The sequence below is a fragment of the Rhinolophus sinicus genome, chromosome 4, assembly GCF_057876585.1.
Source record: "Rhinolophus sinicus isolate RSI-liver-muscle chromosome 4, RSI-T2T, whole genome shotgun sequence".
In the NCBI taxonomy this organism is placed as follows: Eukaryota; Metazoa; Chordata; class Mammalia; order Chiroptera; family Rhinolophidae; genus Rhinolophus; species Rhinolophus sinicus.
Window position 1 is genome coordinate 21,179,494 of NC_142504.1, and position 23,920 is coordinate 21,203,413.

Here is a 23,920-nt window from a genome sequence, read left to right on the forward strand (position 1 = left end):
AATAAATTACATAAAATTATTTCATGAACTTCCTCTAAGATTTGAGAAATACTTTCTAAAACATCCCTTCTTATAATCCAGTTTTATCCTTCAATCTGCTGAAGACTTGAACACCATTTTACTCCTATAAAAACTTATTTCCACCCAAATTAGAAATATTTAATTAGAAATGTTTCAAAGCTGATCCTCCTAGGCAGCAAATATGACATCCTGGAAAAACAAGCTAACATCTTCAAAAATCATACATAATACGACCATTTAAAATACACATGTATACACACTAAAAATCCTGCAATTACTAGTGATTTTTTTGGAGTTTATAAAGATGCACCAAGAAACTATGTAGAAAGGAACTGTTAGAATCCTAGTAATTAGTGTGGCAACAATGATGTAACTTTTGGAGCTGTTACCTTTTCTTATTAGAGTGTACAGTCCGGTGAGTGCTTACTTTGAAAGGAAATTCACTCTCTCCGATCTTAAACTACACACTGACTAGAGCTTAGGTCCTTACATGTTTTCAAGTTTGTTCATTTCAATTCTGCAGAATCAGAAGATTATACAGTTTGTGAACCAAATCTTCCCTTTCAGTTATATTTTTCAATTTTGATGACAAAAGCAAATGTTTGCAGGTTTGAAAGTTGCCAGTTTGACATTGTTGGGGAACCCAAGGTAAACAACAAAATTACCAATGGCCCAGCATAAGAGGAGATTTGGAAATCTCATAAGCATCTTTCTAAAGAAAGCATCCCAAATGTAGCCTTTACAATGCTTTAAGCATTTCATTAAACTTGCTGCTAAGGTGATTATTTTTAACCAAGATCTTGCTTACTGACATATAGTCAAATAAATTTTTAAAAACTGCTATTGGAATACAGCGTGTCAAGTACTTGCTAAAAAAAAGGGACACCATTCTGGCTGTGTGTGCGTGCACACGTGTGTGTGTGTGTGTGTGTGTGCGTGTGTGTGTGTGTGTTGTGTGTATTCTTCAGCAAACAAAACACTATTCCATTCACTATTAATCAAATAAATGCAAATTATGAAAGATTAACATTTTTACTACTAATTGATGCTAATATATGATGATGACAAACATATGATATACAAGCACTCTCATATACTACTGACAGGAGTATAAATTGGTATACCTTTCCTGGAGAAAAAAATTGTCACAGTGCATCAAGAATTTTTTAAACAGTTCACACTCTTTGAAAGTGACTTTATTTCTAGGGATCATTTCTAAAGAAAAAAATTAAAGGGATGTGGATGGTGATTTACATAAATGAATGTCCATCACACTGTCATGTTAAAATATTGTTGAACACCTACACATTGTCTATATGCCCTATATAAGGGGAATAATAGAAGACATTATGATATACTTTCGATGAATTATAACTTCTACAAATCATGATATTGAAAATATTTAATGGCATTAAAAATATAATAACATTCCCTTTCAGTGTTAATTTAAGTAAGGTGAAAAGATACAAAAACATGTATGTATTATTATCCACGTCTTGGAACACAAACACACTTCACTCACCACTCACTCTCACACCTCATACATAAAGTCTATCCACGTACAGTAAGTCCTCATGTAACATCATTGATAGGTTCTTGGAAACTTCCAATTTAAGCCAATTTTAACATAGGCTAATTGATATAATCATGTGCTAACTCCATACTTCATATTTCTGGTCACAAATTATCTCCCGGCAGCTCAGGGCGCAAGGTGGGACCCACCCTGGACAGACGCCCTTCCATCTCAGTGCGCACTCACACTCACTCAGACGGGAACAATGGAGACACACAAATTCACATCATGTGTACAGCTTTGGGATGTGGGAGGAAATCGGAATCCCTGCAGAAAACCCACGCAGACATGGGGAGAACACGCAAACTGCAAACAGACGGTGACCTCGTCTGGGAATTGATTTTTTTTCTCATCAAAGTTAGAACAAAACAACTTTACACAAAATGACGTTATTTGAGGACCTGCTGTATTCAATAGAAAACAGACTGAAAGAAAAGCCCAGAATGTGAAAAGTGGTTACCTTTGAATGGTATGATTATAGATAAATTTTATAGTCTTCTCTTTATCTTTTCTTTTTGACTTTGAACATCAGGAAAAAAAATACTTCATAAATCTGAAGACATCAAAAATTTCTGCAGCACTTTTCATCAGTGCCAGAATCTACTCACATATCACAGTGCCCTTTACTTGGTTTTTTGGCTTCAGGAATTTTATTTTCTTGCTACTTTGGCTTGTGGATTTTTTATTTTACTCCTTGATAAAGTGAAGGCAGCCTGGCAACATAGGTGATTTAGGGTGAAACCCACCTCACATTAATGCAGTAAAGCTTGTCAGCTGGTCACCTTAGTTATTCCATAAAGATATTCAATTACATTAGCCCCCGCCCTCCTAATCCCCAGGGGATTCATCCCAAGACCCCAATAGATGCCTGAAAGCATGGATAGAACCAAGCTCTATATATACTATGGTTTTTTCTATGCATACATACCTACGATGAAGTTTAATTTATAAACTAGTCACAGTAAGAGATTAACAATAACTAGTAATAAAATAGAACAATTACAAAAATATACTGTAATTAAAAACTATCTGAACCTGGTCTCTTAAAATATCTTAGTGTACTATAGTCACCCTACTTATGTTGAGGTGAGATGATAAAGTGCTTTGTTAAGTCAAGAACTTCCACCTTTTCACTTAAAGAAAGCACTTTATGGCTTCTCTTTGGCATGTTCTAATTGCCAGCATCGCCACTCTTGCACTTTGGGACCATTAATAAGTGAAATAAGGGCTACTGGAACACAAACACTGCAATACCTGACAGTCAATCTGACAACCAAGATGGCTACCCAGTGACTAACATACACAGCGTGAATACAATATAGAAAGGGAAGACACACCCCAGGCAAGACACAGCATGAAGACATGAGATTTCATCATGATACTTAAAATGAGGTGCGATATAAAAATTATCAATTGTTTATTTCTGGATATTTTCCATTGAATAGTTTTGAACCATGGTTGATTGCATGTAACTGAAACTGTAGAAAGTAAAACCATGGTTATGGGGGAACCAGTATACTCTTAAAAACAGATTTATTGCAAAATGAATAAGCAAATTTTTACATGGGATGAGAGTTACAGTGAGAGTTAGATTTAAATCAAGTGAAGGAGAAATAAATTTGTCTTTGTCTATACTCGTCATAACACGAGACACTTGAAAATTTTAACTCATTTAATTATCACAACAATCCTGAGGGTTAAGTTTCCTTACATCTATTTTACAGATGGGGAGACTAATTTACCCAAAGACTGGGTAAATTGACCAAGATCCCATATTTGGAAAATGGAGAACTAGAACTGAGTACAGATAATTCTGACTACAAAACCAATGTCTAGCACAAAGAGGTTTCTTTTCGAATCCAGATGGTTCACCTGTGGTAGTCTTAAAATTACAGACAACTTGAAGGATAAATCCTTGAGGATCATGAAGTAAATGAGATAAAGAAATAAATGAGATTACTATGGCAAAATATGAAAGAAGAGCTAATAGAAAATTGGAAAAAAAGCATGCAATTGAATGCATAACTGAGGTCGTGTTTTCTGAACCAAAAGTCATAACACATAATCTGAACATATGAAATAGAAGTGGTTCCAGAGTTTCATGTTTCCTGTAGCCGTCATATGACTGTTTCGTGAAAAAAATGTGTGTGTGTGTGTGCATGAACTTAAATTAGCATGTTACATATTATTTGTAAATGCTAAATAAAATTCATAATTATTTGATTGACTTTAAAGGGGAAGTTTTAATTATTAAACAAATAATATATGATCATAAAATCAAATAATACAAAAAATATGAGCACAAAAGTAAAAATTGCCTTATAAAAATAGTGATTGTTAAAGTGGCACTTCCCAGATTTCTTTCTATGCACATATATAAAATCATAGTAGCACATACGAAAATGACAGTTAGGTCAGCCAAGTTGTATAGTTAGAGATACGGAGGCAGGGTCTGAACAGACATATTTCTGATTCCTATAATAATGTTTTTTCTACCCTGTCATTTTGCCAGGGGTAAAGTGGTGGGTAGGATACTCCACAAACACTGAAATTGAGGGAGGTGGTTGTTTTGATTTGTTTGTTTTTCATACTTTTCTAAAACCCAAAGTATTACATGGCCGATTCTATTATTTTACCACTGTTTCTCTTTGAGCAATCATTTCATTTCCCCAGGCTGAATGTTCCCATCCATAAACAATGGTGATATCTTCCAAGAGTTCTGAAAAAAAGTCCATGACTCAGTGACTACATGGAATTATAGCTTATTATTTAAAGATCTCTGTTTCAGAGCAACACAACATGCTTGACATATAAACGCAATGCGAACCTCTAGAATTTTAAATGAAGAATGCAGATACCATTTGGGCCACATGTACTGACAACCCACTCTGCAAAGCGGAATTGACAAGCAGTTCACCATATAATAGTCAGCCCACTGTTATTCTACATAAACTTGGTAATCCACCAAGTTTAAAAATAACTCAGATAACTTGGATTTCCTTTCTCTCTTCTTACATTATTCTTGTGCCCTACTATGGAATGTCATCTTGTGTACTTGAAGCATTAGGGCATCAAGGATCCGAACAGAGTCAAAGGGTTTCACTTGTTGCTTATTCCTTTCTAAACACAGTGCTTACAAATTATCCAGAAATTCCAGTATTTCTTTCAGCCCTTGTTCCAAGAATGAGAATCTTCGAGCATTCAAATAGTCTTTGGCTCTACTGGGTGCTGTGCACGTTGAGACTGGGCTAAGTGAAGAGCACGCCCTCCGCCAGGGAGCGTCCAGGTCCATTTAGTTATGGCCTCATTGTGAGATGCAGTTACAACATCCTCGTGCCTCCTGGGGTACAAAGGGACACATTCCCGACCACGTCACACACAATCCAAGTAAACTGGATTCTGAAAGAACTTTACAGCAGGTGATAATCACTTTCCTTCAGTGCAAGTATGTGACTTCGTTTTCTGGAAAGGGTCCTGGGACCTTGCGATCTCTTGTGCAATGCCCATTTCATGGAATTACTATGAACAGTAAATAAGGTTAATTATACAAAGGGCCTTCATACAATGACTAGCACATTACAAATGGTCAAAACTTGGTAACTACAATTACTACAACTAATCATTAACAATATTTAAACAGTCTTCTCTCCATTCTGAGAGGGGTATTATGACTGTGTGTGTGTGTGTGTGTGTGTGTGTGTGTGTGTGTGTGTGTGTGTGTGTTCTTTCAATATTTTTTAAGGTGACTGTAGGCTCATTTTGGCCCTTTCTCTAAAAGCTTTACTATATAGTTTTTAAAAGCCTTTTAAGATCCATAATCCTATTGAATCAGGAATAAAACATGTACTTAGTTTCAGGCAAACAATTGTTCAACAGAAGCTCCTTCATTTTTTAATTACTCCCTCTTCCCTCTCCGAGTTCACTGTTATTCTCTGACTTTTTAATCTTGAAAGCCCGTCAGGGTACATTATTTATGTTATATTCAATAGGGAGAAAAAGAAGAAAAGGAATTTTATTCAGGACACTAACTCTAACCTTGAAATGTTATTTTCTGAGCATTTGTTCTGCTCACTGAGCAAATTTTAGTCTTCAAGTCAGATGTCTAAATACAGTGCTTGAGCTCTGCTTAAAGGCTAAAAATACAGACTTCTGCACAAGGTGACGGTTACAAAGGAAAGTGTTTAGAATATGGTTTAATAGAAGCTAAGGTAATTGAGCATTAGCCATACAGTTCAGCCAGAAGGATTTCTCATCTACACTAAAGCTTTGGAGTCAAATCTTAGGTTATCATACTTTGAAATACATTTTCCTTGAAAGAGAGAGTCAATTAAGTAAGTGGTTTCCTGAAATCCTTTACCAGGTCCTCAATTTTCATCATGTGAAGACTGCAAGTCATGGAAGCCTTTGTCAGCCCCTCTCATAGAGTACCTACAAAAAAAGAATGCTACATAAAGCATACTAATTCTGAACAGTAAGACTAGCCACAAAGCCTATGCAATATTTTCTTCCTCTTGAGAAAAGTCTATTAATACATGTCAGTTATGTTGCTCACTAATACCATATAAAACATGGCCATCATATAGAAAGTTTATTGTGCTCCAGGACTCCAATATAATTTTGCCTGATCCTGTATTGGACTCAGACAAAGCTCTGTTCTTGAATCTCACACACACCTTCCCAAAAGTAAAGTACCAAGGTTGGGATGGAAATAGCAAAATAAAACAAAGGTCTAACATGGACAATTCTAACTCTGTTGTCAAATGACATGTGAAGTACATTTAATTTTTAAAATTTTATTTCTTTTGAGAAATTGGAAAACATAACATTGGATGAAGAAAGGCAGATTAGGGTACATAATAAAAATTTTGATGTGCTCATAAGCAAATATTGCCTGAATGCATGAACGAATGGAAGGAGTCATAACAATATTGGAAAATTTCAATATATTATAGTATTATCCCAATCCCCTATTTAAATATTTATTACATGTAAGTTTCATGAGGCTATCCGGTCTTTTTCAAATCTTTATCTCCAGTGCCTAGAAACATATCTGACAGAGGTAGTTCCCTAACAAACATTTGCTGAATAAATGTGTTTTCATTTTCTTTTTATTTTCTTTTTAACTGTCAGTCATTTTTATGGTAATACAAAATTATTTTCTTAAACCTCTGAGAATTCCCCTTTCAACATTCTTAGTCCCCTTTTAAACACTATACAGAGGACATAAGTGAAAAATAGAGTCATAATTCCTTAATAAAATTTTTATGTAAAATAATATTTGGCCAATTTATACATAATACGTGAGTTAAACCTTTTAGAAAACTAGTCTCTAGGCAACGTTTACCTTTTTTAAATGGATAAAATGTAGACACTCATATACTGGATATACATTTGACCAATTTTTTGCATCACCCTCATCATGGAGTCACTGGGTAAAAAAGTTCAAAACATGAAAATTCCCCTAATCATCTCATTTATTCTTATCCTATAACAATCAGAATTGCCTACCCATTTAGTTTTCAGTAGGAACAAAGATAAAATTGGTAGTATGAAAGCCAAGTAGGCAGGCAGCAAGAGAAAGCAGCTAACATAGGGACAAAAAAGTTTTAAAGTTTAAAGGAGGCTTCTATCCAGACTATGTCGTGTCAAGCATGTTTAATAAAAAATAGTTTGCAAAATTCAAACATTCATTTATAAATAACCTGTTTTGTGCATTGAAATTTCTCCTTTTTTTTTTTCACAAAGCTAAGTTTAGTTGTACTTTATTGTATAGGATATTAAATTTTATACATGCCTGAAACTGAAGGTCAGTATCTTTCAAATCTATGAATATTTGTAAAATGACATAAATTTACTTTAAAATTCCTAAAGATTCACATTCAGGTTGTTGAGTTTCCATCTTTGGACCTTCAGAATAGAATACCTCCTTCCATAGCAGAGGCAGCTTTTGTTATGGGGTTAAATGTTCAATAGAAAAAATCATTTTTCTTTCTTGAATTACCAAACACCTCTTCATACCTCTTTCAAAATGACCTTTTTAAATTGAATGTGAAATGCATGAAAGATTATGTCTCTGACCATATGCACATATCCACAATATCCTGGGGCTTTATTTCAGCAGGAAAATTCCTGACGGTTTAAAGTCAATTTAAAACAAACAAAAAAATGCTTAAGAGATAACTGCATCTTATAGAATTTTAACTTCTTCTCTTTTACCATGTTACATAAAAGGCGTATCTAAATTTAGACACATGTAGATAAACATGCAATCCCTGAAAAACCATAGACCACAGAAGTTCTAGGGAAAAGTCTGTATTATATTAAACATGAGACTCCACTTCCTTGTTTTGAATTATTGGTGCTGCTGTGGCAACAGCACAATAGAGAACTTTGTTGCACTCTCAGCAGAGCTATTTATACTATTTAACCTCTTCCCTGGGAGTTCTTCCTCTACTGAGTTCTCCCATTATTTTAATAAAGCAGTCCATTCAAAGTTCTTTTTTTTTTTTTTTTTTAAATCGTTGCTAAATGTGAGCAAACAAAAGTTACCTTTGAACTGTTTAGAGCAGATATTCGGGCCATGAAACTAATCTCTTGAAGTGATTTAAGTAACTGAATACCCATTTCACAGATCATGGAATTCTGAAATAAAAAAGATAATTCCCTGCAAGTGAAAGAAGTGTCCTATGATTTCTAAATGCTCTGAAAATTTACCCAAACATCCAGGAATGGGAAATAGCTCATTAAGTAATAATTAAAATACTTCAAAGAAGAAAAGAGTTCTACAAAAGAAAAGTTCAAGATGGCGTTCCTTCCTGATTGTAGGATGAAGCAAGTGCAGGAGACCAGGAGAAAGTAACGTCAGCTAGTTGCATAAAGGTACACATCCTAAAAATGTCTTTAATACTTACCCTCTGGAACAGTCAATTAGCCAAGCAAAGAGATAAATTAATCAATTTGATTTCAACTGGTAACATGTTAAACCATAACTAGAAGCATTTATTTTTCTTTTCTTCTTTTTTTAAGATTTTTATTAAAATACAGCTGATGTACAATATTATATTAGCTTAAGGTGTACACCATACTTATTCAACATTTGTATACCTAAAGAAGTGATGATCACCATGATAGGTCCAGCAACCATCTGACACCGATCACAATAGTATTGACTCTATTCCCTATGCTGCACATGACGTCCCAATGACTTAGATGTTTTACACCTGGAAATTTTAATTTCTGATTCCCCTACATCTCTCGTCCCCCTTTTTAAATTGTTCAATTAATATTGACATTGAATATAATTTTATGTTAATTTCAGGTGTACACATAGTGGTTAGACATGTATATAATTTAAGAAGTGATCCCCCTGAGTAGTCTAGTACCCACCTGGCACTATATATAGTTATCATATTATTGACTATATTCCCTATGCTTTACTTTACATCTCCATGACTATTTTGTAATGACCAATTTGTACTACTTCTTAATCCCTTCACTTTTTTCACCCTGCCATCAATCCTGTCCCATCTGCCACCCCAATAAATCTAGTACACATCTGACACCATACACAGTTATTACACTATTACTGACTATATTCCTTATGCTATACCCTACATCCCCATGACTACTTTTTAACAACCAATTTGTACTTCTTAATCCCTTCCCCCTTTTCACCCATTCCTAACCCCCACTTCTCCTGTCTGGCAACTATCAAAATGTTCTCTTTATCTATGAGTTTGTTTTTGTTTTGTTTGTTTATTTGTTTTATTCTTTAGATTCCACATATAAGCAAAATCATACTGCATCTGTCTTTCACTGTCTGATATACTCTACTCAGCACAATACCCTCCAGGTCCATCCATGCTGCCACAGATGGCAAGAACCCATTCCTTTCCATGGCTGTGCAATATTCCATTGTATATGTGTACCATCTACTCTTTATCCATTCATCCATCAACATACACCCAGGTTGCCTCCACATCTTGGCCATTGTAAACAATGCTATAATGAACATATGGATGCACACATCCCCTCAAAGTTGCATTTTGGGTTTCTTTGGATAAATACCCAGAAGTGGATTACTGGGTCCTTCTTGGTTACTTGTATAGCATTTGTTTTAAAGTCTATTTTGTCAGATATATGATATGAGTATTGCTACCACAGCTTTCTTTTTTCCATTTTCATGAAATGTCTTTTCCCTATCCCTTTACTTTCAATGTGTGTATGTCTTTTGATCTGAAGTGAGTCTCTTGTAGGCAGTATATGTAAGGGTCTTGTTTTCTTATCCATTCAGCCACCCTATTTTTTGATTGGAGAATTTAATCTCTTTACCTTTAAAGTAATTGTCGACAGATATGTAGTTATTGACATTTTGTTATTCATATTTTTGACTTTGTTATTTTTAATTTTCCTTAAGTCCCTCTAACATTCCTTGTAATAATGGTTTGGTGGTGATGAACTCCTTTAGCTTTTTCTTGCCTGGGAAATTCTTTATCTGTCCTTCCATTCTAAATGATAGCTTTCCTGAGTAGAGTAATCTTAGTTGTAGGTCCTTGCTTTCCATCATTTTGAATATTTCATGCCAATCCCTTCTGGCCTGCAAAGTTTTTGTTGAGAAATCAGAGGACCTATCCTGCCATCTTGACCAGAAATTCTATAAGCATTTCTTTTAATTAGTAAATTGCATAACCATTTAGTTGAACCAAAGGTAGACCTTTTAATAAAATCTTTTGAACACAGTAACTAAAATTAATTCCCATATTTGTAAATTAACCAAATCAGTTGAAAGAAGCCATTAGGAGATGAGGTGAGAAAAATAACTACCAGTGAGTCTTCTCAAATGACAAAGAAATGTTTGGGGTTGGGTTTAGTGTAAGAAAAGATATTAGAGCCAGGCAGGAACTATCAAAATAGAAAAAAAATAGGACTATAAATTCTATGTATAAATAAAATTCCACTTTTCCAGTTTCATCTGTCATTTCCCCCAAACACCTACTACTCCATGTATAAGGCAGTTCTCATTTTGCATTCTTTTCATTCAGTCCTCATTTTGCAACACTTTTCACTCTTCTATCCAATGGCACTTGCTGTTCCACCATTCTGTCTCTTCACCTCTCCTTTTTTTTTTTTTGATGGCAAACTCATTTCACTTTTTTTATACTTGGATTAATTGTATTTATTCTCTGTCAGGTTACTCAGTGTCCCACACTCAAGCAGAGCTTGTCACTGCTTCTTCAGTGCCACAGGTCATCATTCTTACTTCTTTTTGAGTACTCACATATTGTCATTATAAAGGTGTTTTTTTTGTTTGTTTTGTTTTTGTTTTAGATTTTTGTCTAGTTCTCACACTAAACTGTAGCATCCTCTAGGGCAGAGTCCACAAAAAACTCATTCATTCATCTTTGTACCTCCATTTTTGTTTTTAAGAATTGACCTATGGTTCCTGAATGAATTGACTGGTAATAATAGTATCAAAATGAATTTAAAATTAGCAATAAAAACTACGTTTCAAAAAATTATAATGTTTAAATGTGTTTCAAAATGTAAGTTTGCTCATATAACAGAATGCAAGAAGAAATGTAGGGTATATAAGAATAGTGATAAGAATACAAAAAGAAAGACTTAGAAGAAAAAGACAAAGAAGCCACTTTTGTCACTGTCCACTATGACTACAAGCAAACTTATTTAGGAAATATTCTCCTTTTAAATTTTTTTGTAGTGAATATTTTAAAGGCTACAATGAATAAGCATTATTTCTAGTTTTATATCTAGATAATGAATGAAAGTAAATTGGACAAGCTGTCATTCCAACTATTCATTATTTCATTATAAAATAAAACACCACCCACTTTCTATGGAAGAAAAAAAATTACATATTCTTTCTTATTAAAACCTATACCCTCTAGAGGTGCTCTGTCAAGCTGAGAAATGGCATGTCAGGAGACATAATATGCTGCAGAGACAGATGTCCCTATTCAAAATACATGTACAGTGATCAATCACAACTCAGAACATTCCTGAAAACTCAAGAGCCACACTTAAAGAAGAATTATAGAAATACATGTTAAAATAATATCAAGAAGCTGATACATGCTGAATGCATTACACAAGAAACTCAAAAGAGTTTGGATTTTGTGTTTTGCTAAGGTTCCATATAAGAGTTTAAAATGTATTGCTAGAGGAAATATAGTGCCAAGGTCCACACCTGCTCTGGGTGAATTCCACCTTGCTTTATCCTCCTTTGTACGAGCTTTCTATTCAATATACATGCCTGGCCTATCATTAATTCCATTTCTAATTTCAAAATGAATTTAGTATTTACCACACTGAAGCATGTAGTTGATTTCATTTCATATGTATGCAATCCTAAAAACAAAGCAGTATAAATATATCTTTTGAGGTTTATCAGTCATTTTATATATTTTTATTATATCTATTTATATGTATTGAATTTATATGTATATGCACATATATGCCTAGTTTATTCATTATCAAAGCCACATAACATTCCATTGCATGAATATATCTCAAATTATTTATCCATTTTCTTATTCATGGATATTTAGTTTGATTCCAGTTTTCCAGTATTATGAACAATGCTGAAATAAACATTCCTTTATATGTCTCTGTGTACTTATGAGAGAGTATCCCTATGGGATTATATCTCCCAGTAGAATTGCTGGGCCCTTTTAAGATACACAACTTGACTATATGTATGAATCAATTGCTCTACTACGTGGTACTAAATTTACACTTCCTATTATTGTGAAATTTGCTACTGCTCCATATCCTCCCCGACACTTGGTGGTGTTACACTTTATATTTTGTCAGTCTGATGGGTATATGACATATGACCTTGTAGTTTTAATTTGCGTTTCCCTGATCAACATTTTGGTTGTTTAGAGGCCATTCGGATTTCATTTTATCAGTATTGACTGTTCTTGTTTGTCCTGTTTTCCACTGGGCTTCCTTTTGATGTCCTGAATGTCAATCCTTTGTCATACTTATGTCACACATACCTTTCCCTGATCTTTGACTTGTTTCTTTTTCTCTTTCATTGTACAAATTGTAAGTTTAACATTCTGAATTATTGTTCATAACTAAAACTCCTTCCTTTGAGATTAGCGCCTTTTTGTATTTTGTTTAGAAAATGCTTCCGTTCTCTCTATCATAAAGATATTTTCCAGTTTGCATTTCCAATTTAAATCCTTATTTATCTGGTATTGCTTTTGTGCTTTTGCAAAGTAGGAATACAATATCAATTTTTTGTCCCAGTGTCACTTATTAAATAGCTCATTCCTTTGATGATCAACTATGCCACCTCTGTCATACCTGGTTTTTATCTATAAATTGTTGCTTTGTGAGCAATCCAGTCTTATTTATTTGGCTATGTACAATGTACAATATTATGGTTTTATAAGAAGTTTACATATGTTATAATGCCATTGTTCTCACTTTGTTATTTTATACAACATTGTCTTTTCTTTCCTTTGCCCTTTACTTCTCCACATACAGTTGAGAATTAGCTTGTCAAATTCCATAAAAAATTCTGTTGGAGTCTTGATTAGAATTTCACTGAATCCATAGCTCAGTTTGGGGAGAATTAACAATTTAACACTGAGTATTCGAACCTGTAAGAATAGCATGTTTTCCATTTACTTAAAATTTTTCAAATGACTTTCATTAAAGATCATTTTTGTACATAAAATACATTTTGTATCTTTTATTAGATTTATTCCTATATTTCTTTTTATTTTTGTGGCTAATATTAGAGATGTCTTCAATTGTATTTTCTAACTATGGAAATACAACTTTTTGATCCTTGTATACACATCATACACATTTAGTGCTCCTTGCATGTGTATTGATTATGAATAAATGAATGACAAACCAATCCCCTTCTCTATAAAATATTGTGACATTTAAATGAGAAATAAAATTCTATAATGATGGTAAACTATAAACACACTATTGGGTATTATTTTGTCCTAATATCAATTAAACTAAGGTTAATATATGAGAAAAATTCAGGCAAAAATTACCCAAAATTTTACAGACCAATTCTCAAAGAAATTGTGTAAGGAAGGGAGACAAAAGTTGCAGAAGGCTGCCTTTCAGAAAATATCAAGAAGAGAATTGCTGAGTCATATGGTAGTGCTATTTTTAATTTTTTGAGGAACCTCATGACTCAGCAATTCCACTCCTGGGTATTTATCCAAAGAAATTCAAAACACTAATTCAAAAAACTATATACATCCCTAGGTTTATTGTAGCACTATTCACAATAGCCAAGATATGAAAACAACCGAAATGCCCATCAATAGACGATTGGATAAAGAAAACTGGTACATTTATACAATGGAGTATTACTGTGCCATAAGAATGAAATCTTACCATTTGCAACAACATGGATGGACCTAGAGGGTATTAAGCTAAGTGAAATAAGTCAGACTGAAAAAAGACAAATACCATATGATCTCACTTATATGTGGAATCTAAAGTACAGAATAAATGAGCAAGCAAAACAAATAGACACACTGATACAGAGAAAAAACTGATGGTTTCTAGATGGGAAGGGGCTTGGGAGATGGGGGAGAAGGTTAAAGGATTAGAAAGTACAAATTGGTAGTCACAAAATATTCATGGGGATATGAAATACAGTATGGGGAATATAATCAATAAAGTTGTATAGATTATGTAGGGTGCCAGATGGGGACTGGACTTATTGTGGGGGATCACTTCATAGATTGTGTAGATGCCTGACCACTGCACTGGAGCTGATGTAGAATGACACCTAATGTCAACTGTAATATATATATATATATATATATATATATATATATATATATATATATATAGTACTTTATATCCCGTGACTATATATATATATATGTATATATAGTCACGGGATATAAAGTACAGTATAGGTAATATAGTCAGTAGTATTGTAACAGCTATATACAATATCAAAGGGATAGTAGACTTGGGGGGTGGTTATCACTTTGTGAGGAGTGTAAACGTCTAATCATTATGTTGTTTTGTTTACCTGAAATTAATGTAAAAAAATTAAAAAGAAGAAAAAGCTAAAACCAATAGAGAAAAAAATTATACAATTTTTTAAATAATCTGGTTCTATAATTATTTATTGTAGGAAAAAAATTATCCCATGGACTCCTTGAAGGGATTTTACTAAAACACACACACACACACACACACACGCACACACACACACAAAATCTTAACTATGTCCCCATCAAGAAAGAATTAATATGTTTACAAAGTTAAAATATCATTATAAGACTAAAAGCTGTGTTACTTTCCAGGTAAGAAAAGCAGCCTTTCACCACTAAGATCTTAAAATAATTTTCTCTTTTAACAGGAAATGTTTGACCCAAACATGAATACTACAATTCATGGGCAGCACTCATCCTACAAATAAAAAAATAAACATTTGGAATATGGCTATTGTATAACAGTTCATTGTGTCACTAAAATTCACATTTCCAAAATTCCACATAATCACATCAGAACTTTTGGTGGTAAAAGAAAAACTGAGCATTTGATGCCCTGTCGTTGTTCAGCAAATGTTGTACTACTCTACCTTATCTGAGAATTGCTTCTGATACACCTAATTCTTTCCTCCCAAAGTGGCTAGAATTATGACTTCTACCTTCATTCGTGCATGCACTGATTCGTTAAACATTTATTGAATTCTATCTATGTGCTGGGCACTTGCTTAGATGCTACAGATACAATGCTAATTGGAATAGGCCTGATTCCTGGTCTCACAGAAGCATACAGGGTCCTGGAGAAGACAGACATTAAAGGCAGGCTCACCATTCTGTATTACAGTACAGTGGCAAGAGAAGTACAGGGTGCTGGGAGCACAGCTTGGGATCCAAAAGAGTGGGCATCATGGGATGCCCATCTTAAGGACGTGTTGTGCAGACGAAGGCTTGAAGGGAACTTAGGGATTAGGGAGAAAAAACGTGTTTAGAATGAGGGAAAGGGGTGCATGAAATGCGAGATCACAGCATATCTAGGCTCCAAATTAGTCTATATAGTGGGATCAAGGAAAGCAATGGAGAAACCTGTGCCAAATGTTTGATCTTTGGCTTCTTACTCAAACATATGGCAGCCTGAAATATGTGGACTTTTAGGTCCAACATGATGACAAGGAGGCAGAATTGGGAATTCCTTATGTTCTAAGTTGTGTATCTTTCTAAGAATATATGTATATACCCAAAATGTACGTAGGCATGAGAACTGGAATTAATTCACAAAGAGCTTCTTACAACCTGACTTCAATATACACATCTACACATAGAATACAAGTGCAGGTAATACCACATGTCCTAATCTGTCTAATCATTAAGAATATGCCCTTTTTTTAAAAGTCACACTGTACACTTGGAGCATCTACATATTCTCCCCTAATTATAGTTCCTACAGGAAGATTTTAATAGAAGATACTGACACAGAACAATGGTGAGAGATAACACAGGGATGTTTGCAATTCAGACAAACTCTGTAGAAATGATTTCTTCTACAATTTAAGGAACTTCCATATAATAGTTATTAAATAAACCGAGTATTCTTTTCAGGTTGTGTTTTGTATACCAAATCAATTTTAATGCTACATTTGTTCTTGCTAAATAACAATGTTACAACAGAAATCAAATAATGTAACTATAAGAAAATTTAGGTAACTTAATTATAGAAATACAGAGCTGGTAATTCATTTTTGTGTTTTCATTAAAAAACGAATAAAATGCATTTCAAATGATGACATAAAATCCACTCAGACTGAGCTGGTTTTCGATTCATTTCTTTGGCTTTTCTAAAGACCAAAGAAAAAGAAGGCATCTGATCAGTAATGATTCAGAGGTGCACAGAAAATGCAATCATAATGCCAGAAGCAACCATGACTAATAATTTAACATTTTTCTTCCTGTTCTGTTTTACCTAAAAATTTTATTATTTATTTATTTATTTATTTATATTAAAAAACAAATCATTCTTTAAGTTTACAACCTACTCTTTACAAAAACAGTATCATTTAAAAGATTCGATAGATGCTCTATTTTATAAATGTGTAATACTCCACAGGAACAATGCCTGGTATTAACTTGGCCATTTCCTCCAGTAGTAAGCATTCAAATATTTTTTTCTGATTTTTTTGTTGTTGCTCTTTATAAATAATGCAGTATTGAGCCTTTCTATTCTATGACAATTCTACTAATAATGTGGGAAATCAATGGCAGAGAAGGTGATAGTAAAATAAACCACCTTTTTATCTAAATCATCTTTTTAAAAATTTATGCAAACATTTATTGAGATCCAACTCTATGCCAGGACCTTTGATAAGCACTGAGGATAGAGGGATGACTGAGCACCAATATCACTTGCCACAAGCTCACTGTCTGTCACAGTGGTTCTCAACTGGAATGAACTTACCCCACAGGGGACATCTGGCAGTGTCTGGATACATGTTTGGTTGTCACAACATGGGGGAAGGAGCTACTGACAGTGGGTAGAGGCCTGAGATATTGCTAAACATCCTACAATGCACAGGACAAGTCCCACAATAAAGAATTATCCAGCCCCAAAGATCAATAAAAAAAAAGGCGCTAAGGTTGAAAAACCCTAGTCTAGCCCTTTCGTGGGGTCTGCCCAACTCTATCAAACTCAAGGGCTCTTCTTACCCCTATGATAGCATTTAATAAGTTGTAAAGAACAAGTACGCCAATAATCTCTGTGAAACTACCCATTTAGGTCAACAGAATGTCCCGGTTCCATACTCACATTGCAAACAAAGTAACTCCATTTACTGCTCAATGAACTCTGGAGACTGGCAAGTATGGGGATTTACATCTGGGACATACGCTTCAGACTCTATTCAGTGTAGCTTCCACTCTCTTTTAATCCTTTAGACTTCACGATTTTCTCAGGCAAGGAAATGAAAACAAGGTATTTTTAACTACCTGCTCAATTGCTTGGAAAATTGCCTCTTAAAACATTTAAACACACACTTCTCATTTTTTTCCCAAAGCCCCAAAGTAACAAGTGATAGTAATCACTGGAATTCATTGATGAGGAAATGTAATTTTTCAAAGTTTAGACAGTTTGTTTCATTTTTCAAGGTGTTTATTTTGGAATAGACATAGATTCCATATTTCATATATTCCATGTATATTTCATACATTCTATATATTCCATACATATACTGTATATAGCACATATACATATAGTACAGATAGTATGCATAGCATATATAGTATATGTAGATATATTTGTACATTTGCTTGGCAGATAATCATGAACTTGCTACAAACCCTGCAGCAGCACCTTCTCTTAAATTCTAGAAGACTCAGTTCTGATAGGCCTACATGAGTTTTCACAGGGCAGCAAACTCATGATAGCGATACAAATCTACGTAATTATAAGTTCTTCAACTGCAAATGCAATATTTATTAGCAAAAGAGTCCTGATTTTGTGTAATGCTGTATGTAATGAGATTGTACAATTCCTTTAGTCTTCCATTTGTTCAAATAACCATAACACAGCTGGTGGAAATAAAAGCTACTCAATTGTTTTCTCACTGTCTGAACCTGGAATAAATGGTCCAGCTCTAGAAAAGAAGTTGTTCTTTTGTCTGGTGAGTTCCTTTCAAGTGGTTATCAATTTAAGTAAAAAGCCAAACAGCCCATCAGTAAAATACTTCATCACATAAAACATCAAATACCAACCACCCCCCATTACTGAAAACACTGGTTTGGAAAATAAACAAGGGCAAAATGGCTCAGTGCTTTTAATCAGTGTAATGAATACCATTAACTCAAACTGCAAACTCCCCATTCACTAGAAGTGAATTATTTAGTTCCAATATCCTTCCAATGGTTTCTTTTTTCTCTTTAAACTTTAATTAAAATCAACCACATTTGAAAATTGAGGAGTATAAGCCTAGGAAAGGATTTTCAGAAACAATTTTTTCTTTTAACTTTGGTTCTGGCAACCTCTGACATTTGAAAATCCTTCAACTCAGTTGGAAATGAGTTGTATAACTCAAACATCCATAAATAAGAGAGGGATAAAATTCAAGCTATGCAACAAACTTTTGTGGAGAAAATTCAATGTGTGGAATACTAGGGATAAGTGAGGAATAAGACATAATGACAAAAAAAGTACGTATCAGCTCAAGCAACTTATATATCAATGACACATTTGTCAAAAAAAACATGTAAAATGTTAAGTTTTTGACATAATTATGTTTTGGAAGACACTTTTAAAAGATTTTCTAATGTTCTCTTTCATTTCTGAATAATCTAATAGGTTTTGTGTTTTTATTGGCTCTAACAAATATCCAAGTTCTCATGAAAATATTGATTGATCAAGAAATGTATGTTTTAAATTACCCCAATACTTGCGAGTAGCACCGACATCAATTCAAAGAGAATTGTGTTCATTCATGGTGCTCAGCACTCTACCAGGTACTAAACAGAAAAATAATAGAATTGGAAATGTACTATAAAAATGGCTTCACGGTTTTTTTGTTGAGATTTTCACAGTATTCATGCACCCACCTGATACATATTGTCTACCATGTCCGTAGGTGTGTAAAAGACAGAACCAGAAGCACTAAATATTTCTAGTTGAGAAAATAAATGACAGAAGAGCCCTTTACAGGAATACACTGGATATCATGGGAGACATAAGCCCTCAGGCTAAAGAAATATGCACAGACTCACTTTCGGACCTAACTCTAATTTCTCAGTATTTATCAGCCGCAAACACAGCAGAAAACAAAACTATTTGTGAACTGATTCAATAGTCCTCTTTGGTGGGTATTTTGATTTTTTAAAAAAAAATAATGCCAGGTCTCCAAACTTAAAATTCTGTTAAAGAAAACAGTGTGAGCAGATAGCTCATAAGTTATTATTCCCAACAACATTTTTGTGAGTATCACGATTTTACCTTTGGTCTCCTATTTCAACAATCATGGAGATTATTATAATTGAAAGTGAAACATCATTCAACTGAAACACCCAATATTGATTTCTCCTTGTTCTGAAGAAAGAGCAAGTCTTCTCTTTGTACTTGCAGGATTTTTTTTCCACTACCTAACATAGACTGTAATTACATCAAATGCACTATTTATAATAAAAGTTCTTCCTGCTCTTCAATAAGCATCAAGACTGAATCGCATGTGCTCTGAATTTAACAATACATCATGATGGACGTACATAGACACTCTGAGCACAATACTTAAATATCCCTGGAGAAACTGAATGGTTTGTCCTTGATGGCACTAAAGTACATGGCTAACAGTAAATGAAAAATGATGTGGCCTAATACCATTAAATGTAGTTAACATTTTTAAGAAAATATAGCTAAATTTCTAAATTCACTTATACAAACAGATTTTTCTTACAACTTAAAATTTTGTCTAATTGAAACCTAAATTTAAAGTAAGGGTTTAAGATGTCATCGTACAGCAAATTATTCTTCCCCATAAGAACTAAGTAATATAGCAGGCATACACGGGTACAACTGTCTTAACAGGGATCATCCTAAAAAAGAAATGTGTTAATCCTTCAAAATGAATTCCTGCCCTCTACACCCATGTCCCTCTCACATAATGAGTATGCTACAGTTATTTTAAGCAAGCTAAAATCTCCCATACCTAATTTTACCATAGCTATAAAGAAAGTACTTTGCTTGTACAATAATAGTACAATAATTTAAAAAAAAAAAAAACCATAATGTGTCTTCAATTTATTTAAAGTAATTAATTAATATTAATATAGGTATGTTTGCCCTGTTTTGTTCACCCTGCTTTGTTTCTCTTTGATACATTGGTTATTTAGGAGTGTGTTGCTTAATTCCGACCTATTTGTGAATTTACCAAATTTCCTTCTGTTTTTGGTTTCTAATTGCACTCTATTGTACTTGGAGGATATACTTTGCATCTCAGTCCTTTTAAATTTATGGAAACTTGTTTTATGGCCCAGCATATCCTATCCTAGAGTCTAGTCCTAGAGAACTATACTAGAGAATAGTCCTCATGCATTTCAGAAGAACGTGTATTCTGCTGCTGCTGCTGCTGCTGCTGCTGCTGCTGCTGCTGCTGCTGCTGCTGCTGCTGCTGCTGCTGCTGCTGCTGGATGGAGTGTTTTATAGATGTTTATTAGATCTCGTGGATTTGCAGTGCTACTAAAACCTTCTATATTCTTGTAGACCTTATGTCCAGTTTTTCTTCTCCATTAGTAAAAGTGAGGTGGTGAAGTTTCCAACTATTAGAGTTGAACTTTTTTTCTCCCTTTAATCCTGTCAATTTTTGCTTCATATATTTTGGGGTTCTATTGTTGGGTACATGAATGTTTATAATTACTGTTTCTTCTTCATGGGTTGACACTTTTATCATTATAAAAGTACTTTTTTTGTCTCTAGTAAAAATTTTTGTCTTAAAGTCTATTGTGTCTGATATTAGTATTGCCATGTCAGCTCTCTTTTGGTTATTGTTTGCATGGAATACCTTTTACTTTTAACCTATATGTATCCTTGAATCTAGCATATGTTTCTTGTATACAAGATACTGATAGATGATATTTCTTATCCATTCTGCCAATATCTTCCTTTGAATTGGATTATTTAATCCATTTATATAAAGTAAATTACTGATAACACAGGATTTATGTCTGCCATTTTCTTGTTTTCCATGTCATGTCTCTCGTTTCTCTGCTCTTCCATTATTTGCTTATTTTGTGTTAAGTAGATATTTTATAGTGTACCATTTTAATTCCATGCCATTTCTTTTAATATAGTTTGAATTGTTTTCTTAATCCCTGGGTATTAAAATTATCTAAATTCACAACAATCTAGTTCAACTTAGTACTAATTGAATTTCAACAGTATTCAAAACTTTTGCTATTATATAGCTTTGTTCCCTCCTCATTCCCTTGTGATGTTGTCATATAAATTATGTAAGCATCCCTTAATTTGATGAGTCACTTTTGTTGCTTTCAAAATTCTCTTTGTTTTTGCTTCATCAGTTTCACTATAAAGTATCTAGGTGTGTTTCTCTTTGAATCTGTCCTATTTGGAGTTTCTGTTCGTTTTTTTTTCTTTCTTATCTTTTTCTCTTTTTTTTTTTTTTTTTTTTTGAGCTTGTTGGATGTTTAGCATCAAATTTAGGTATGGCTCAGCCATCATTTCTTGAAAAATAACTTCTGCTCCTTTTTTTTTCCTCTACTGTCCTTTTGGGACTTCCATTATGATATATTTGGTACACTTGATGGGGGTCCCACAGGTCTCTGAGGCTCTATTTTTCCTCATTCTTTTATATTTCTGTTCCTCAGATTGAATGATCTCAATTAACCTATCTTCAAGTCCACTAATATTTTTCAGCCAGCTCAAATCTCTGTTAAGCTACTCTAGTAAAATTTTCACTTCAGTTATTATACTTTTTTATTCCAAAATTCCTATTTGGTTCTTTTTTATATAATGCCCAACTTTTTATTGATATTGTATAATTGGTGAGACATACTTTTCATACTTTAGTTGTTTAGAAATGGTTTCCTTCAAATTTTTGAACATATTTATAATAGCTGATTTAATTTCTTTCTCCAGTAAGTATAATTGTTGGGCTTTTAGGGAACAGATTTTATTTTCTATTGACTTTTTCCTGTGTATGGGCTATACTTTTCCATATTTTGCATATCTTGTACTTTTTTGTTGAAAACTATTATAGACATGTTAAATAATATAATGTGGTAACTCTGGAAATCAGATTTCTCTCTCATCCACAGGGTTTATGGTTTTGGCCGTTTGTTGTTCTTGTTGCTTCTTCTGCTCTTGTGTCCTTAGGGACTTTTCTGAATTCTCTGAAGTTTGTATTTTGTTATGTATGGCCACTGAAGTCACTGCTGAATTAGATTTGTGATCAGTTAATGATTTAGACAAAGATTTCCTTAAATGACTTGAACCAGTATGTCTCCCAGCTTTTGCCAAGGGGCTCTGTGTGCATGTTGGGGCACAGAGTCAATGGTCTGGTGGGCAGTTTACAACTCTACCTTAGCCTTCCCTTCTTGCAGAGGCTCAAGGTTGGGCCAAGGTGAGAGATTAGGGCCTCCTTAGGTCTTTCATGAGCATGTGCACATCTCTATACATCCCCCCACCCCAAGTAGGCACTCACAAAAGTTCCCTTTTTATATAAAGTATGACATTGAAGTATCTTCAATATGAATTCTTATTAAATGACACAGAACTTAATTTATTATGGAACTGTCCTTTTCCATTAGCTAATATTTTTCTGCCTGGCTCTGAATGAATCATGACCCTATGCTTGTCAGAACAAATTTCTCTCTGCATATTTTATCAATGATTTAAAAAACACAGAACCAAACCCAAGCATTAAAAGTGAAAATGTTACAAAGGTTTCATATTTCAATAAATCCTTGAAGATGATAGTGTCCAGAAAATGCCAAAGTGCTTCTCTCTTCAAATTAAAATTCTAAACTCTTGTATGAAAAGCCCCCAAGATCAGCATCTTCTCCTGTATCTCACTTCCAGCCAGAGGGTTCGTGGTTTTCACACATGCTCAGCACCTATTGCCTATTTAGAGAAGGGCGTATATAACCAAAGGCTTTGATTCAACAGGCTTGTTCAGGGACCTTCCTGTGAAATGATAATTAAATCTTTCTAGTGCTGCTTTCTTGTTCAGAGACCATTATCTTATGAGTGCTCTCCTTCAGGATGAGAAAGAGCACACCATTGCATGAAACACACCCAACCCTTTCACTACCAGTCATCAGAGACTCTGTACTAGGACATTTCTGGGGTCAATCAGTCATCTTTCCACTTTTTCTCCAGATATAGCAAAATAAGAAGGGGGTAGACAAAAGAAAACTATGCTTGAAACTTGACATATCAAATCAATTCACACATTTTAAAAGTTCCACCTGACGAAATTCCTACAAAATGAGAATCTGCGTTTAAGATGAGTCATTGGATTTCATGTAATGCTGATGAAAGTTAACATGTTGATATTTTACATAGGAAAGCTTTTAGTTAATAAATAATATCTGGCTTAAAAATAGCTGACTGGTGACCACAGTTGGATACAATAGGTCTTTCTAAAAGATTTTATTAAACCTGGCAACACAGTTTTTTTTCTTGAAGTAAGTAAATTCATTCTTATGAAATGATACATAGTTATGGTAAAAGATCATTACAATGCTACTCTATTTTTAACTAGTTGGAAAGAAAAAAAGTATCATTAAGAGGGAAAATCTATTAATGAAATGTAAAGTGCAAATTTAAGCAAAA

General features: G+C 33.8%; 1 protein-coding gene across 6 annotated transcripts in view; it reads right to left on the bottom strand.

Moving 5' to 3' along the window:
* The window catches only part of LOC109445154 (histone deacetylase 9), a 537,678-nt gene that overhangs the window by 352,145 nt on the left and 161,613 nt on the right, over positions 1-23,920 (bottom strand). The window lies entirely within an intron of this gene.